General features: G+C 49.2%; 1 protein-coding gene and 2 pseudogenes across 2 annotated transcripts in view; 2 read left to right on the top strand and 1 right to left on the bottom strand.

Moving 5' to 3' along the window:
- cuedc1b (CUE domain containing 1b) overlaps window positions 1-17,798 on the top strand; it is a 173,818-nt gene that overhangs the window by 63,640 nt on the left and 92,380 nt on the right. The gene's annotated exons all lie outside the window — the stretch shown is intronic.
- On the bottom strand, window positions 10,341-10,635 carry LOC139226972 (uncharacterized; annotated as a pseudogene).
- Window positions 10,819-11,245, top strand: LOC139226971 (large ribosomal subunit protein eL14-like; annotated as a pseudogene).

Raw genomic sequence — 17,798 nt, 5'->3', positions numbered from 1 at the left:
GAGAGAGAGTAGGGTTGGTATTCTGGCAGAATGAAGTCAATGCGCTGAAGAGCTTTTCTTCACTGAAAGAAAGACTTGCATTCCTATAGCACCTTTCAAGACCACCGGACGTCTCAAAACGCTTCACAGCCAATGAAGTATTTTAAAGTCTAGTCACTGTTGTAATGTGGGGAAACACAGCAGCCAATTTGCGCACAGCAAGCTCCCACAATCAGCAATGTGACAATGGCCAGATAATCTGTTTTTTGTTATGTTGATTGAGGGATAAATATTGGCCAGGACACCAGGGATAACTCCCCTACTCTTCTCCGATATGGTGCCATGGGATCTTTTGCGTCCACCTGAGAGAACAGACGTCTGCTCGGTTTAATGTCCCATCCAAAAGACGGATGGATTTTGTGTTCTTGTAGTGGTGTGCAAATTACGATCCACGAGCCCTCGCAATCTCATCCCTGAGGCCCAGACATCTGTGTCCATATTTTTGACCTTTTTGTGAATATTGGTTTGTAATCCGCCAATTTTACCAATGTCACCTCATTGGTGGATAAAGTCTAACTCCGAATACCGAGATCTGTTAAAATCAGCAGCTTGAGATTGTGCAAAATTAATGGGGGCGGGGTGGGGTGAGTGATGAGGATTTAAACTTTGTTGGTGCGATTTTCCGAGACCCACCAGCAGGGCCTCTAAGGCAGCGGCCAAGTCATTGTAAAATTCCGCTTCCGCTGCCCGTGATTATTTGTCGGTTGAAAGGAGGGGAACTGGAGGCCAGTGCTCCCGTGATGAACCAGTTACTCCACTGCTGTGTCTGGGAACCTGTTGGTGTTGGGCAGGGGTCTCAGAAAACCCCACGTGAAAGATGGCCACTTGAGGGTCCACAGTGCACAATACGCGGCCCACCAAGCACTTCTCCTGTGTCGTCCTTCCAAATTGAGTTGAACTCCCAGGCCAAACTCGTGCCGAGGTAAATGCCGCTATGCACAGCAGCCAGGCTCCACTCAGGAGACTTTTGGACATCGGAACTGGTCATCAAGTCACACTGCACGATGTTTTCTAACCCTCCTGTTTCTAACTTTTTGACACTTTCCTCCCGTCCCTTGATTCTTGCTGAGGTACAGCACCACGAGACTGGCAGTCCTCTAGTCGATTGCTCATGTCTCCATTCTTCATGCGTGATACTTGGAGGCCGATTTTTAACCCTGCTCGCTCAGCAGAAACCTGGCAGGCGGGCAGTTAAAATCTGCCCCTGGCTCTTGCCTGTCCGAAAGCCGCCACGATCGCAACATCTGCAGTTTTAACCTGCTCTCCTGCGCCAGGCAGCAAGGACACACGCCCGGAGCCAACAGGGTCCTGCGTTACATGTGCGTTTTGCAGCCTGACGACATCGTTGAGACCCGACTCTAATTTGAACTTGGGCATGAACGGGGAATCCATCGGGAGTTAAAATCAGGTCAGCAGGCAATTCGACCATGGGGTGTTGCAACCACACCTGATCCTGGCCTCAACGGAACACGTTCCTTTCCAAAATCACGAGAACGCAATCGGGATCCAGGCTCCCCTGGGGTCTGGTGAAGGTACACCCCCAAATCATTAACTTGGTCATTTCTCCCTGCAGATACCGACTGACTTGCTGTGCACTGTCTGTGTTTGTTCCTAGTTTAATTTTTCCCCTCCCGCTGTCGAGGCCAGTTGTGACCTGCCATTACTGACCTGGCTGAGCTTGGTTAACTCGCCGTGGATGGGCATCCTGACGTTTCTGGGGTGTGTGAATCCGTGCCTGTACCCACTGAGCCATGGGGCGGCCTTGCAGACATAGTTCTCTCGGACAGAAGGTGAAATAAACCTTAGAGCAATATCAGAAATATTAAACATCATCATAGGCAGTCCCTTGGAATTGAGGAAGACTTGCTTCCACTCTTAAAATGAGTCCTTACGTGGCTGAACAGTCCAATAAGAGAGCTACAATCCCTATCGCAGGTGGGACAGACAGTCGTTGAGGGAAAGGGTGGGTGGGACTGGTTTGCCGCACGCTCTTTCCGCTGCCTGCACTTGTTTTCTGCACGCTCTCGGCGACGAGACTCGAGGTGCTCAGCGCCCTCCCGAATGCACTTCCTCCACTTGGGGCAGTCTTTGGCCAGGGACTCTCGGGTGTCAGTGGGGATGTTGCACTTTATCAGGGAGGCTTTGAGGGTGTCCTTGTAACGCTCCCTCTGCCCACCTTTGGCTCGTTTGCCACGAAGGAGTTCCGAGTAGAGCGCTTGCTTTGGGAGTCTCGTGTCTGGCATGCGAACAATGTGGCCCGCCCAGCGGAGCTGATCGAGTGTGGTCAGTGCTTCAATGCTGGGGATGTTAACTGGGTTGCCAACTTTGTCTAATAGTCCCCATTTGAATTGCATGAAAATTGTTTAGAATATGAACAGATTTCAAAAGAGAAACTCAAACTCCTGGCATAAATGCATCTTGCATTTATATAGCACCTTTTTTAACGTAGCAAAATGTCTCCAGGCACTTCACCGGAGCATAATCTGCCAACATTTGACACCGAGCTACATACGTAAATATTAGGACAGGCGACCAAAAGCTTGGTCAAAGAGGTAAGTTTTCAGGAGCGTCTTAAAGGAGGAAGAGGCAAAGAGTTTTAATGAGGGAAATTCCAAATTTAGGGCCTAGGCAGCTGAAGCCATGGCCACCAATGGCGGAGTGATTAAAATCAGGCCAGAATTGGAGGAGGGTTGTAGGGTTGGAGGAGGTAAAATGTGGGAAATGGGATTTATTCCACTGTCAGTGATGGTCGGATTTCACTAGAAACTTTGTTCTTAAGCCGGTCGGTCCTTCTCCTGGTGTGAGCCCGAGTTATAATCTGTTGATGTGTGTTTAGATGTTTGGCATTTTCAGGGTTGTAAAGTGATTTTATTCTGAAGCGCACAATAGGATGGACAGTAGATATCGAGGGGGAAGCGACTGTTGAAGGCAGACATGGAGCGAGGCGGGAGGAGAGGGGAGGACAGATTCCATCTGCCTGCCTGGGCTGCAGCTGCTCTGGGCCTCCGTTTCCTCCCGACACTGACTGGCCTGTGTGCTGAGGCTCCCTGTGTACACAGCAGCTCGGCACCATGCTCACAGCTGCCAGTTCCATTTACTCCGCGGCTGGTATTGATTTCAGCTGGACGAGCTGCATCGTTCCCCTGCTGCCGGCTTCCTGCTGTAAATCTGTCCGGCCTTATCAAACATCACCGCGCTCGCTCCTGCCAACTTTGCATATTTGGTGAGCCTGGCCCAGAGATACAATAGATCAGTGTCTCGACACACAGTTGGTCTCTCGCAGTGAGACCGTGAGGCGTGGCCAGAGCTGGCAGATTGTGGAGGCAGCAATGCTTTTCCTGTGGCTTTCATTTCCCAATCCCAGCTTGACTCTCTTGTAGCCACACTCGAGCCGGTCAGAGAGTCATTGCGGCACAGAAGGAGGCCATTGCGGCACAGAAGGAGGCCATTTGGCCCATCGAGTCCGTGCCGGCTCTCTGTACAGCAATCCCGTCAGTCCCATTCCCCACTCTCTCCCCATTGCCCTGCAAGTTTATTTCCCTCGTGTCTGTCCAATTTCCTTTCGAAATCATTGATCGTCTCCGCTTCCCCCACCCTTGTCGGCAGCAAGTTCCAAGTCATCACCACTCACGTAAAAAAAGTTCCTTATATCCCCCTGTATCTCTTGCCCCAAACCTTCAATCTGTGTCCTCGAATCCTTGTACCATCAGCTAATGGGAGCAGCCTTTCTCTCTCTACCTTATCCAAACCTGCCATAACCTTGTACACTTCTGACAAATCTCCCTTCCACATCCTTTGCTCCAAAGAGAGCAACCCCAGCTTCTCTAGCCTAACCTTGCAGCTCAAATCCCTCATCCCTGGAACCATTCTGGTGAATCTCCTCTGCACCCTCTCGAGGACCTTCACGTCCTTCCTAAAGTGTGGTGACCAAAGCTGGACGCAATACTCCAGTTGTCCCGTGATCCTCGTGTGCGTGGGGTTGTTTTACTCCCCTGAGGTCCCAGCCTGTGCAGGGGGGGGGGGTGGGTTTCATGCAGTCCCTCTGTGCGCTGGGCCTGCGGAGTTTCCGGCTCGCCTGGTGAGTCAGGCTCCCAGAACGGTGCGCAGTGATTCGCTGGGAAAGTGCCGAGGCTGTGAGGGTGGCTCGACAGGCTCCAGCAGCCGTTAAAGGGCCGCTCGGCCCTCCTCAAAGATGTGACAGTGCGGTTTTGGGGAGAAAAATAAAAAGCCCAGTTCACTGGTCAGGATTGGAGGCCGTGCGGAAGGAGATCACTCATTGATCTATGTGGAGGGAGGGGAGAGAGGACCACCCAGCAATGCAGAACAGCCATTGTATTGGTCATGGAGTATGTACTCCTGGTGGCTTGTGGAGATTTCCTCTAATTTACATATGAAACAGGGCCTTATTAAACCTTGTGTACAGTGTGCACCAGGTTATAGGTACTGACGGTGCTGTGGACCTGTATTATGGAGTGCTGTGGTGTGGACCCCAGGCACTGAATAGGTCTCAGCACCCAATAATACAAGATGCCCAAAAGGAAAGGCTTTCATTTATATAGCGGCTTTCACATCCCAAATGCTTCACAGCCGATGAAGTACTTTTTGAAGTGTAGTCACTGTTGTAATGTAGGAACCACGGCAGCCAATTTGCATGCAGTAAGCTCCCGCAAACAGCAATGTGATAATGACCAGAAACTGCAGAGTGATGGGGTGTCCCATGATGGGGTGAGTGGTGGGTTGGGCACGAGCTGGCAGAGATGGTGACTAAGGGAGTTGTGTCGATGGTCTCAATCTTCATGCTGAAACAATCCATGAACTCCTTGTACTTGTTATTGGAAGCGAGGACCAGAGCAAAGAGATTTGAGGAGGTGGTTCATCGCGGAGAAAAGGGGCCTTGAGTTGTCCTTATCCTCCAGGTGGCTCCTGGAGTGATGGGATTTAGTTGCGAAGTGCAAGATATGATGGCGTTTAACATTGAGTAGCCAGGTTTAGCAGTGAGTAACAAGACCAGTTGTGTGCCAGCTGTGTTCATGTTTGTGATCCTTGAGAGAGCAGAGCTGGGGATCGTGCCAGGGGAATGCTTGAGGTTGGAGACGGTGAGTGATTTGCTGGAAAGGAATGCATTGAAGGCACAGGTGAGGAAGCTATTCAACAAGTCAGCAGGGGTAGAGATGTTGTGACCGATACGAGGTCAGAAGAAAGGGAATTGGGAGCTTGAGAGTAAATTCAGGAGCGAGCTGGAAGGAGTGTTTCCCCAGTAGTGGGGTTAGGAACAGCAGGGAAATGTGGGTGTTCAGGGAGAGGCGGAGATGGTCAGACAGCTTTTTTGGTAATTGAGACCCTGCAAGTGGGAGAAGGCGTTGGAGATTGAGATGGTGGCTGTGGGGGTTAACTCCACATTGTATCCTGAAAGTTTGTCTGGGCTCTCAATAGTGATTTGAAGTGGCAGGTGTAATGTATTTGCTTCATGAATTCTTTGCTTAAGAATTCATAGCAACACATTGCTAAGAACTAGTTGGTTTATTAACAAAGGTTTAACAAATATCGCGACACATTACCAAACACAAATTATACAAGTGCCCCTTGGCTAAAAGGGCGGTGGAGTGCGGGTGGGCACTAAAACCGACAAACTTAAACAAATTAAACTTTTGACGTGGTCCAAATTAAAATTTGGTTGCTGGGGGTGATGCTGCACTCCAGTCCCTCCGGCGCCCACCTCTCGCGGAAGGCCGCGAGCGTACCTACCGGTGGACATCGCAACAGCTCTACAACTCTTTTGTAACCCGTGAGCATACTCACAGGCGCATACTTGGTAATTGGATTCATCGGCATCACTGTTGCCTATTTATTCGACTGACTGAAGCTTTGGAAAATGGAGACAAACACGAAGAGTCAGTTAGCTGGAATGGTCACATTTATTGTCAAACATCTTAGACCCTCAAAGATTGTTTTCATTCAATATTGATGATTAGCCATCTTGGGTTTAATTATATCATGAGGGTTATGTTGTCTGCTCACAGTTCTAAGGTAGGCCCCAACCTGGAGCCCTCTGCTACTGACAGCTCAGTGAGCAGGAACCCCAACGAACTGCCTTCAAGAGGCAATGTTCTGAGGAAGAACAATCCCTCCCTTTCTCCCCCTCAGTCACACCGTATCCTATATCGCAGCCAACACAAAGTGGCAGTTTGTATTTTAAAGTCTGAACCAACTTGGTTAAAAATGGTTAAGCAAAGAACCGTTATCTCATCTTTTCGGATTTTTGTAAATAAGGAAGGGATTTTGAGATTGAGTTTATGGCTAAGGGCTGTGTTTTAAAGCCAGGAGAATTCACGCAGTCTTAAAGTGAAAGGTCACAGGCTGCAGGCATTGAGAAGCGTGCATTGGAACCAGACAAGCCGGTTTGCAGAATGAGGCAAGGCACCATCTCAGCTGGCCAACAAATATTGACATCTGGTGTGGTGAGCACAATTGTATTCCTATGGGAGTGGCACGAGGTGTTTGCAGAGAATAGATTCCTGGGAAAGGTCTGGTTGACGGAGCTGCTGGGGAGTACCTGCACAAGGTGTCCTTTCTGGGTTCCAAATTAACAGAGGAGGAGGGAAATTCCATGGTATGGGCAGACTGGTTTGGAACAAAAGATCACGAGACAGGGCTCTCAGCCAGGAGCTGAAGGCTAACAATGCAGCCGGCATCCAATCTCGATGGGTAGAAGTGGTCCAGAGAGAAAGGTATTTCGAAAAACAATTGCGTCGGCCCATATCAGGCTCGTGGTTTATTAATTTGTTCCCCATTTTGTGAGGAGAGGGGCGAGTTAAATAACTGCACTTCGCTCTTGACTGTTACTCTGTATGTTCACTTGCTATAGAAAGACTTGCATTGATATCGCGGCTTTTGCAACCACCGAGCGTCTCATAGCCCTTTACAGCCAATGAAGTACTTTTGGAGTGTGGTCACTGTAATGTGGGAAACGCAGCAGCCAGCTTGCGCACAAGCAAGCTCCCACAAACAGCAATGTGATAATGACCCAATTACTGTTTTTTGTTATGTTGATTGAGGGATAAATATTGGCCAGGACACCGGGGATAACGCCCCTGTTCTTCAAAATAGTGGCATGCGATCTTTCACATCTACCTGAGAGAGCAGACGGGGCCTCGGTTTAACGTCCCCTCCAAAAGACGGCACCTCCGACAGTGCAGCACTCCCTCAGCACTGCACTGGAGTGTCAGCCTAGATTTTTATGTTCTCAAGTGCCTGGAGTGGGACTTGAACCCAGAACCTTCTGACTCGGAGGTGAGTGTGCTACCCTGAGCCACAGCTGACACTGTCTGTGAAATAAAGCAGCTTTACAATTGGTATCTGGCCTCATCTCACCAAGTGTCTCAGTGTTCCTTCAGAAAGATTGGAAAAGTGTACTTGAAGTTACATTGTTTATTTAGTCCTAATGAGGAGAGATTGAGTAGACTAGGACTATATTATCTAGAGTTTAGAAGAATGAGAGGTGATCTCATTGAAACATACAAAATTCTTACAGGCCTTGACAGGGTAGATGCAGGGAGGATGTTTCCCCTGGCTGGGGAGTCCAGAACCAGGGGTCACAGTCTCAGAATAAGGGGTCGGCCATTTAGGACTGAGATGTGGAGAAACTTCTTCACTCGGGTGGTGAATCTTTGGAATTCTCTACTGTGGAAGCTCAGTCATGGAGTATATTCAAGACAGAGGTCGCCTGATTTTTGAATATCAAGGAAATCAAGGGATATGGGGGTAGTGCAGGAAAGTGGAGTTGAGGTAGAAGATCAGCCATGATCTTATTGAATGGCGGAGCAGGCTCGAGGGGCCGAATGGCCTACTCCTGCTCCTGTTTCTTATGTTATGTTCAAAGTCTGCCTTCTGCCGAGAAAGGAGAATTAATGTGGTGGTGCTCATTATATTTCAGTAGCTAGTGTACTGAGTGAGGGTTTTCACATACAATCCCTGGCTCTCACTGTTGTTCAACTAGATATTGGGCACACTCCAGATCATAGGGATCACGGAGCCCAATTATAGGAGTGAATGGAGTGCCTGAACTCGAGAGAGAGATAGAATCTCGTGCAAAAACCCATCCTGTCTCTCGACTGTAGAGATGAATCTACTTTCCTCACAATTCATCCACTTTGTGCTGGAGTCCCCTCTCTCTCTCTCTCTCTCTCTCTCTCTCTCTCTCTCTCTCTCTCTCTCTCAGCCCTTTCCATTGTGGCGAGGTCCTTTTCGAAGTGTGACGACCAGTAGGCCAAGTGCACAATAAAACCCCGGTTGTAATCTCTGTAAAACTTTTGCTCCACTGTTACCGCTTCAGTATCCCAACATTCCACTTGGGGGTTTTGGTTTTTTTAATTGCTTCTCCGCGCTCCTGCCTGGGCGTTTGGCCTGGTGTGCGGCACCTGCTCGGCCAGCTTGGCTCGGGGGCACCAGCAGCAGCTGCCTTCCTGCTGCTTTTCCTTTGAAGTTTTAACTGGAGCCAGTCTACTCGGAACCTCGCTCCTGCCGTTTGAGAGGGAAAAGCAGCTCCGCCAACTTCAGGTGGAACCGTCCAGGATCTCGGGGATTTTGATACTGTCTGCTGCATTTTAAAGTACAACCTGTGTGAATTGTGGATGGAAATTTAGAACCCGTAGCTTAGAATGACTCTTGTATTGCTGAAAACAGTCTTCACCTGCGCAACATGTAAATACCTGAGGGGTGACCCAATAGGCTGAGGGGGTGACACAATAGAGGTTTTTTAAAATTATGAAATGTTTTGATAAAGAGTGGCCACAGAGCATGTTTCCACTTGTGGGGAAGAGCAGAACTAGAGGCCATGAATATAAGATAGTCAGCAAGAAATCCAATAGGGAATTCTGAAGGAACTTCTTTACCCAGAGAGTGGTGAGAATGTGGAACTCGCGACCACAGGGAGTGGTTGAAGCGAATAGTATCGATGCATTTAAGGGGAGGCTGGACAAGTATAAGACTGAGAAGGGAATAGAGGGTTATGCTGATAGATTTAGACGAGGAAAGACGGGAGGAGGCTCGAGTGGAGCATAAACGCCGGCACGGACTGGTTGGGCCGAATGGCCTGTTTCTGTGCCGTATATCCTGTGTAACTGGTTCAAGCTCAGCTCCACCCCATCAACCATTTGCTTCACAGGAAATGAACCAGGATTAACGAGCGCAGAGCTCGCAACAGGCTCGTGTTGTGCACGGTCGGACTCCAGGTCCATGTCCTTCATTTTGGCAACAGAAACTTCCCTCTGACCTCGATCCCAGACCTGACCACAGCAGTGACGGCAGCGACCTGAATGAACACCGCCAGTATTGGCGGAGGCGGGCGACACGTGAGGGAATTGGAGAAATCAACAGGGCCCTGAGCGACTTTAACCACCCGACCTCGTCACCACAAACCCTTTAGTGACCAAAATAAAACTTACCGAGATAAATACTGCTGTAAAAGTCGGTGACGCACAAAGGGACTTGTCTAACCATACCAGTGGTGTCCAACAGTAAGAACCTGAAGCGACTGCGCAGGCAGTCTTTGTATCGCCGAGACTATTCCAGTCGTCTCTGTGCAGGGGAGACCACTGAAGTCTCTGCCTTCAGCCTCCCCTGTATATTGATGCGACAACCAACTGGCAGACCACCTGAAATTTTCTCCTGGAACCCTGGTTGAGAACCTCTGGTTTAAAGGATCATGGGCAGCTGTGCAGAGGAACAGTATCTGAGAATCTGATCACCCTGCAGATGGCACCTTTTAAATCTCCGCACATAATCCCACAGATGTTGCTGTTTAACAAGGGCCTCCAGTCATGAGGATCCTGACACAGGTGTAAGTATCTTGAAATATGCAGGTCATTGAAAACGCTTGATGCCGAGCCGAGTAGAATGACCTCACCTTACATGTGCCTTTTAATGTAGTCAAACGCCCTGGAGCATTACGGAATTGTTGTAGCCACATAAGGAGATCTTTGGGCAGGTGATCAAAAGCATGGTCGTAGAGGTAAGTTTTATGGAGCGTCTTAAATGAAGGAGAGGGAGGCGGAGAGGTTTAGGGAGGGAATTCCAGAGTTTGGGCCTAGACCGCTGAATTTACAGATAACTGCTCCTTCGCAGTGACTCTAGCCCTTTACTTGACCTGCCAAATCTAGGATCAGACCAGTGGAGAATAAAGGTGACCAAGAAAGAGGATGTTGCATAACTGTTCTGAAAAAAGCGGTCCTGTTCTCATCCCCAAGTAGTCATTTTTTATATCTCCGCTTTACAGCAAGCGCTGGAAGGCTATTCAAGTATTTTCAACCATCGAACCCATACAGGGTGCGTCCCTGGCGCTTCAGTGTGTACACATGTCCATGGCCGTCACAGTCTTGGTGTAGGTGACCAGTCCCGGATCACATTCTCCAGAAAGATCTTTAGTACTCTGCACACCTCCTCATCGATCAGCCCCGAGATGCTCTTGAGGCCCCCACGGCGAGCCAGGCACCGAATAGCCGGCTTGGTGATGCCTCGAATGTTATCCGGCAGCACTTTGCGGTGCCGCTTGGCTCCGGCTTTGCCCAGCCCCTTGCCGCCTTTCCCTCTGCCTGACATTGTCCGCACTCGCTGCTCGCAAGCCTTGGGGGGGCGGTCACCACAGCTGTGCCCTCTTCCCCTCCCTCGGCTGCCGCGCACATCTCTGGTCGAGGTGACTGGGAACACTGAGCTCACACTGAAGCCCCACAGAGAGCAGACTGTGAACGTGGAGCCCACCAGCTCTACACGCGGACAGCCGCCATGGTCTACAAGGTGGAGATTGGCTGCGAGGCCTATCTTGCCTTTGGCCCACACGCCGGCTAGCTAGTGGCTATTGTCGATGTTATTGACCAGAACCGGGCTTTGATGGATGGCCCTTGCAGTGGAGTAAGGAGGCAGGCTATGCCATTTAAATGTATGCAGCTCACTGACTTCAAGATTCAAATACCACACCGTGTCCGCCGCAAGTCTGAAAGCTGCTTGGGAAAAGGAGGAAATCAGTGAGAAATGGCAAGCAACTTGCTGGGCAAAGAAATTTGATGCCCATGATAAGAGGGCCAAAATGACGGACTTTGACCACTACAAGGTCATGAAGGCCAAGAAAATGAAAAACAAAATCATCAAACTTGAGTTGTCAAAACTGAAGAAGGAAGCAAGCACGAAAGCATAAATGTCCACAATTTAAACAAAAGAATAGGGATAACAAAACATAGGAGTAGGCCATTCAGCCCCTCGAGCCTGTTCTGCCAACCAGCTAGATCATGGCTGATCTGCATCTTAACACCATCTACTCGCTTTGGCTCTGTATCCCTTAATACCCTTGCCCAATAAAAACTTATCCATCTGGGTTGAAATTTTCAATTGGCCACCTCCCCCAGTCTTGATAGTTTTTTTGGGGGAGAGAGTCCAGATTCCCATGTGAAGACCCTTTGTGTGAAGAAGTGTTTCTTGGCATCACCCCTGAACGGCCTGGCTTTAATTTTCAGGTTATGCCCCCATATTTCTCATCCCTGAGTAACCATTCAGTCCGATGCATTTATCCTATGAAACCTGGGGGAACGTATTTGGAATTATTTTTCACATATATACATGGAAATATTTCTGACTTGCGCTTATATTTTTTTTTAAAGTCGCTGTTTGCAACGAAGCTTTGCAATAAAGAGGAACCGATGTGCGTCAGTAAACATGAAGCTAATGACCGACTATTCTGAGGTTGATGGTTGCTCTGTGTGACAGAGGGCTTGGGAGGCCCATTACTGATTAATGCAACTTTTACATTGGCCTCTTGCTTCACAGGAATTGGACATTTCATTGGATTAATAGCGTGAGAATTGAGTTAAGTGATATGAAAAAAAATCCCACAAAATCAATATCCCCACTCCCAGCAAACAGCCTCAAACCACACTCTTTATAAGGTAGATTCTCTTAACTGCGAATGTTGTAATTAGATTCCTGGCTAGCACAATGAGCTGTTAGAATAAAGATATATATATATATATATATATCTCGAGAGAGAGAGCAAAATACTGCGGATGCTGGAAATCTGAAATAAAAACAGAAAATGCTGGAAACACTCAGCAGGTCAGGCAGCATCTTTGGAGAGAGAAACAGAGTTAATGTTTCAGATCAATGACGTTTTGTCCGAACTAGAGATCGTTCTATACAGTGCCTTTTATGACCTGCAGACACCCCCAAAGCGTTTTACTACCAATAAAGCAGTTTTGCAATGTAGGGAAATGCTACAGCCAGGTCCCACAAACAGTAATGTGATAAGTTACCTGATTAGTGATGCTGAGAGGTTAACCTTAGCCAGAGCATTGGGGGAACTCCCCTAATCGTCTTCGAATAGTGCCGCGGGATCTCTTATGCCCATCTGCTGGGGCAGACGGTGTCTCGATTTAACGTCTCATGCGAAATATGGCACCTCTGCCAATGCAGCACAAATGCAATCACTGTTGTAATTTGGAAAACGCGGCAGCCAGTTTGCGCACAGCACGCTCTCACAAACAGCAATGTGATAACGACCAGATAATCTGTTTTAGTGATGCCAGAGGCTGTGAAAATAGCGGGCGCTAAGTGATAAGCCAATCATTTCACCAGGCCATAAGCTGGCAGGGTGAATCTTGAGCTGTTGATGTGTGTTACATTTCCGGTGTTACGTTACCCACGTGGCTGTTTGTTTATTTCCTTGCAAAATCCATTCTTTTACCTTGTCTGTGGTCGGCCTTTCAGTCAGTACTGAGTGGGTCAGTCGTGGCTGTTGTGTGGTCAGTGGTATTAATTCTGTTCATTGATGCGTGTGGGGTCTAGGGAATTGTCTTGCAATCACATTACATCGGATATACGGCACAGAAACAGACCATTTGGCCCAACCAGACCATGCCGGCGTTTATGCTCCACTCGAGTCTCCTCCCGTCTTTCCTCATCTAAATCTATCAGCATAACCCTCTATTCCCTTCTCCCTCATATGCTTGTCTAGCCTCCCCTTAAATGCATCGATACTATTCGCCTCAACCACTCCCTGTGGTAGTGAGTTCCAAATTCTCACCACTCTTTGGGTAAAGAAGTTTCTTCTGAATTCCCTATTGGATTTCTTGCTGACTATCTTATATTGATGGCCTCTAGTGTTGCTCTTCCCCACAAGTGGAAACACTCTCTCTGTGTCCACTCTATCAAAACCTTTCATAATTTTTAAGACCTCTATTAGGTCACCCCTCAGCCTTCTTTCAAGAGCAAAGAGACCCAGCCTGTTCATCCTTTTCTGATATGTATACTCTCACATTTCTGCTATCGACCTTGTAAATCTTCTCCGCACCCTCTCCAGTGCCTGATGTATAACCTCTAGAATGACCAGCTTATTTTTGAAGGCTGATTGTTCTGTAACTTATAATCATGTATGTCTTAATCCATACCATGTTACCTCTTGCTTATGTAGCATTTCTTCTGATTCATTTGCTTATTTTCTGATATACTTCTCTAACTTTTGGCTTTCAATACTTTTTGTTTTTGCTCCCACGGCATTAGTTTCCACTTTGCCTTTTTCCCCCTATTGCCTGCCGCCTTCCTTGTCTTATCAATCATCTTCTTTTCTTCTCCGGACCTCGTTGTTTCACAGCTCCGCACTGCCCGTCGTTATCTCGAAGGGGCTGGGATACAAAGGGGAGGGAGGTATACTTCAGTTGTACGGAGTCTTGGCCAGGCCCCAGCTGCAGTGCTGCGTTCAGTTTTGGGCGCCGGCCCTGGGGATAGATGTGTTGGCGCGGGTACAGCACTGATTCACCGGGATGATATTGGCGCTCCGGGGGGGTTAAATTATGACAACAGATTGTATAAACCTGGTTGGCATTCTTTTGAGGTGGAGGGACGATCTGATTAAGATGTTTAAAATGTTCAAAGGATTTAACGGAGAACCATTTCCTCTGGGGAGTGGGGGGGGGGGTGGGCGGGGGAGGAGAAATCGAGAACAAGATGGCCATTTTAAAAGTGGAACTGGGCCATTCAGGAGGGAAATCAGCAAGCACTTTTTCACCCACAGGAAGTAGAAATTGGGAGCACTTCCTCAAAAGGCTGTAGATGCAGGGACAATCAAGACTGAAATTGCTAGATTTTTTTTTGGGGGGGAGGGGTACATGTATCAGGGATATGGAGCAATGGCGGGAAAATGGATTTGAGGCCCGTTCGAACTGAATGTCAGAACAGGCTCGAGGGACTGAATGGCCTACTCCTGTTCCGAGATAATCACTTGGATTTGAGGGCAGGTTTGCGTTTGTGAGCATTTCAGTCACGGGACAGCCCCTGTTTGACCAGTTATAGAGGTGTGGCGTGGGTACAGGTGGAGGAAAGACCCACTACTTGGACCGTCCACACGCGACTGGCAGAGACTGCACAGTCTGAACCGCGGTCTTGATGTAGATTTAATTTGCGTAGAGGGAACAAGGGACTTTTATGTGGAGACCACAGGCGCAACAACTTGGAGAGATGAGGGATATTCTTACCATCCCACCTCTGCTCCAACTCCTGGAGTTCTTCTTAATCTCCCCCTCCCCTTTTTATACATAATCGCACCTTTGATACGAGCATGTTGCCACCTAATTGATTTAATAAATTGTATGTAAGAACATAACATTAGAAATAGGAGCAGAAGTCGGCCATTTGGCCCCTCGAGCCTGCTCCGCCATTCAATAAGATCATGGCTGAACTGATCATGGACTCAGCTCCACTTCCCTGCCCGCTCCCCATAACCCTTTACTCCCTTATTGCTCAAAATATATTCAATGACCCAGCCTCCACAGCTCTCTGGGGCAGAGGATTCCACAGATTTACAACCCTCTGAGAGAAAAAATTCCTCCATCTCCATTTTAAATGGGCGGCCCCTTATTCTGAGACTATGTCCCCTGATTTTAGTTTCCCCTATGAGTGGAAATATCCTCTCTGCGCCCCCCTCATTATTTTATAAGCTTCAATAAGTTCACCTCCCATTCTTCTGAAAGCCAATGTGTACAGGCTCAACCTATCTTCATAAGTCAACCCCCTCATCTCCAGAATCAACCTGGTGAACTTTCTCTGAACAGCCTGTCCAAGGCACTGGAAAGGATTCAACACAAAGCAGACAAAGATGCTGTTGCTTTCTGAATCGCTGAGCTTTGAAGGAAGGACGTAAATGTTTCTTGTATCTCATTGTGTGTCAGCTGTGGCTTAGTGGGTAGCGCACTCTCCGCTGAGTCAGAAGGTTGTGGGTTCAAGTCCCACTCCAGCGACTTGAGCACATAAATCTCGGCTGACACTCCAGTGCAGTGCTGAGGAAGTGCTGCACTGCCGGAGGGGCTGTCTTTCAGATGAAACGTCTGCTCTCTCAGGTGGACATAAAAGATCCCATGGCACTATTTTGAAGATGAGCAGGGGAGTTGACCCCGGTGTCCTGGTCAATATTTATCCCTCAACCAACATCACGAAAACAGATTATCTTGTCATTATCACATTGCTGTTTGTGGGAGCTTGCTGTGCGCAAATTGGCTGCCGCGCTTCCTACATTACAACTGTGATTACACTCCGAAAAGTACTTCATTGGCTGTAAAGCGCTTTGGGACGTCTGGTGGTCGTGAAAGGTGCTATATAAATGCAAGTCTTTCTCTCTCATGGGGCATGGGGAAGAGGCAAACTAATCCAATGGACTTAAACATTATGAGGGTATTGTGTGGGTGAATGTGGAGAAATGCTTCCTGCTGGATCAATGTCTTTTAGCATGTCGACAACCTGAGAGCTGATAAGGTATAAAACAGCCTGTCACTGAGAACAATGAACTTGAGTGCAGTTCCGAAACACGAGCTGACAGATACTTGGTTTGCATTACATGGAGCAATAGGGGTTTGTCAGCACTGTCACAATGATCATCTGCACGGGCCGAAAGAATAGGGCAGAAGGGCTGTTTCTGAATCCTGCATTTTGATCAAGGCAGCAGATCTGGACCTGCTGTGGAGCAAAGCAACACGAGATTAGGTAGGAAACTACTTTGTTTTTCAACAACAACTTTTATTTATATAGCGCCTTTAATGTAATAACACGTCCCAAGGCGCTTCACAGGAGTATTAATTATAAGACTAGAAATTTGACACCGGCCCATATAAGGAGAAAATGGGGCAGATGACCAAAAGCTTGGTCAAAGAGGTATGTTTTAAGAAGTGTCTTGAGGGAGGAAAGAGGCGCGGAGAGGTTCAGGGAGGAGGGAGTTCCAGAGCTTGGGGCTGAGGCAAAGGCAACAGAAGGCACGGCCATCAATGGTTGAGCGACTTATAATCAAGGATGCTCAACATGGCAGAATTAGAGGAGCACAGACATCTCGAGGCTGGGGAGCGGGGCTAGAGGTGGGGAGGGGGCGGGGCTAGAGGTGGGGAGGGGGCGGGGCTAGAGGTGGGGAGGGGGCGGGGCTAGAGGTGGGGAGGGGGCGGGGCTAGAGGTGGGGAGGGGGCGGGGCTAGAGGTGGGGAGGGGGCGGGGCTAGAGGTGGGGAGGGGGCGGGGCTAGAGGTGGGGAGGGGGCGGGGCTAGAGGTGGGGAGGGGGCGGGGCTAGAGGTGGGGAGGGGGCGGGGCTAGAGGTGGGGAGGGGGCGGGGCTAGAGGTGGGGAGGGGGCGGGGCTAGAGGTGGGGAGGGGGCGGGGCTAGAGGTGGGGAGGGGGCGGGGCTAGAGGTGGGGAGGGGGCGGGGCTAGAGGTGGGGAGGGGGCGGGGCTAGAGGTGGGGAGGGGGCGGGGCTAGAGGTGGGGAGGGGGCGGGGCTAGAGGTGGGGAGGGGGCGGGGCTAGAGGTGGGGAGGGGGCGGGGCTAGAGGTGGGGAGGGGGCGGGGCGAGAGGTGGGGAGGGGGCGGGGCGGGGCTAGAGGTGGGGAGGGGGCGGGGCGGGGCTAGAGGTGGGGAGGGGGCGGGGCGGGGCTAGAGGTGGGGAGGGGGCGGGACGGGGCTAGAGGTGGGGAGGGGTAGTGGGCGACGGCTGGAGGTGGGGAGGGTAGGGGGGGGCGTTGGTGGAGATTACAGAGATAGGGAGGGGCGAGGCCATGGAGGGATTTGAAAACAAGGATGTTTTAGGGACATATTTGGCCGCTTCGGCGTCATATTAACTTGCACATTAATAATCTAAATATGATCTGAATCATATCGTGCGCAGACCTGGAAATGCCTCGCGTAATAGGAAATGCCTCCAGTCCTGTGACAACATTGGCAACAGTAACTTCTGTCCCCCACCGTATAACAACAAGCAATTCAAGCTTTCCACATATAAATGGACTGAACCCTGATCTACATCCTTCAAACCAGCTCGAGAAAAGAGCCTGTAATTACCAATAGTAGTCAGATATATTTAATGAAGTCAACAAAAATGGTTCACACAGCCCCGTCTTACTATTTTAGAACCTACAGTCTACACCGCTCCTTCCACCCCACTGTTTCCTATACTGTATTACAACAGTGAATACACTTCAAAAGTACTTCATTTGGCTGTACAGTGCTTTGGGACATCTGGTGGTCAATAAAGGTGCTCTAGAATCATAGAAATTTATAGCATGGAAGGAGGCCATTTTGACCCATTGTGTCCGCACCGGCCGACAATGAGCTCTCCAGCCTAATCCCACTTTCCAGCTCTGGGTCCATAGCCCTGCGGGTTACAGCACTTCAAGTGCACATCCAAGTATTTTTTAAATGTGATGAGGGTTCTTGCCTCTACCACCCTTTCAGGCAGTGAGTTCCAGACCCCCA

This window comes from Pristiophorus japonicus, chromosome 16, assembly GCF_044704955.1.
Source record: "Pristiophorus japonicus isolate sPriJap1 chromosome 16, sPriJap1.hap1, whole genome shotgun sequence".
Classification (NCBI taxonomy): Eukaryota; Metazoa; Chordata; class Chondrichthyes; family Pristiophoridae; genus Pristiophorus; species Pristiophorus japonicus.
The sequence above is the reverse complement of the archived record's forward strand: the minus strand, read 5'-3'. Positions and strand labels throughout refer to the sequence as shown.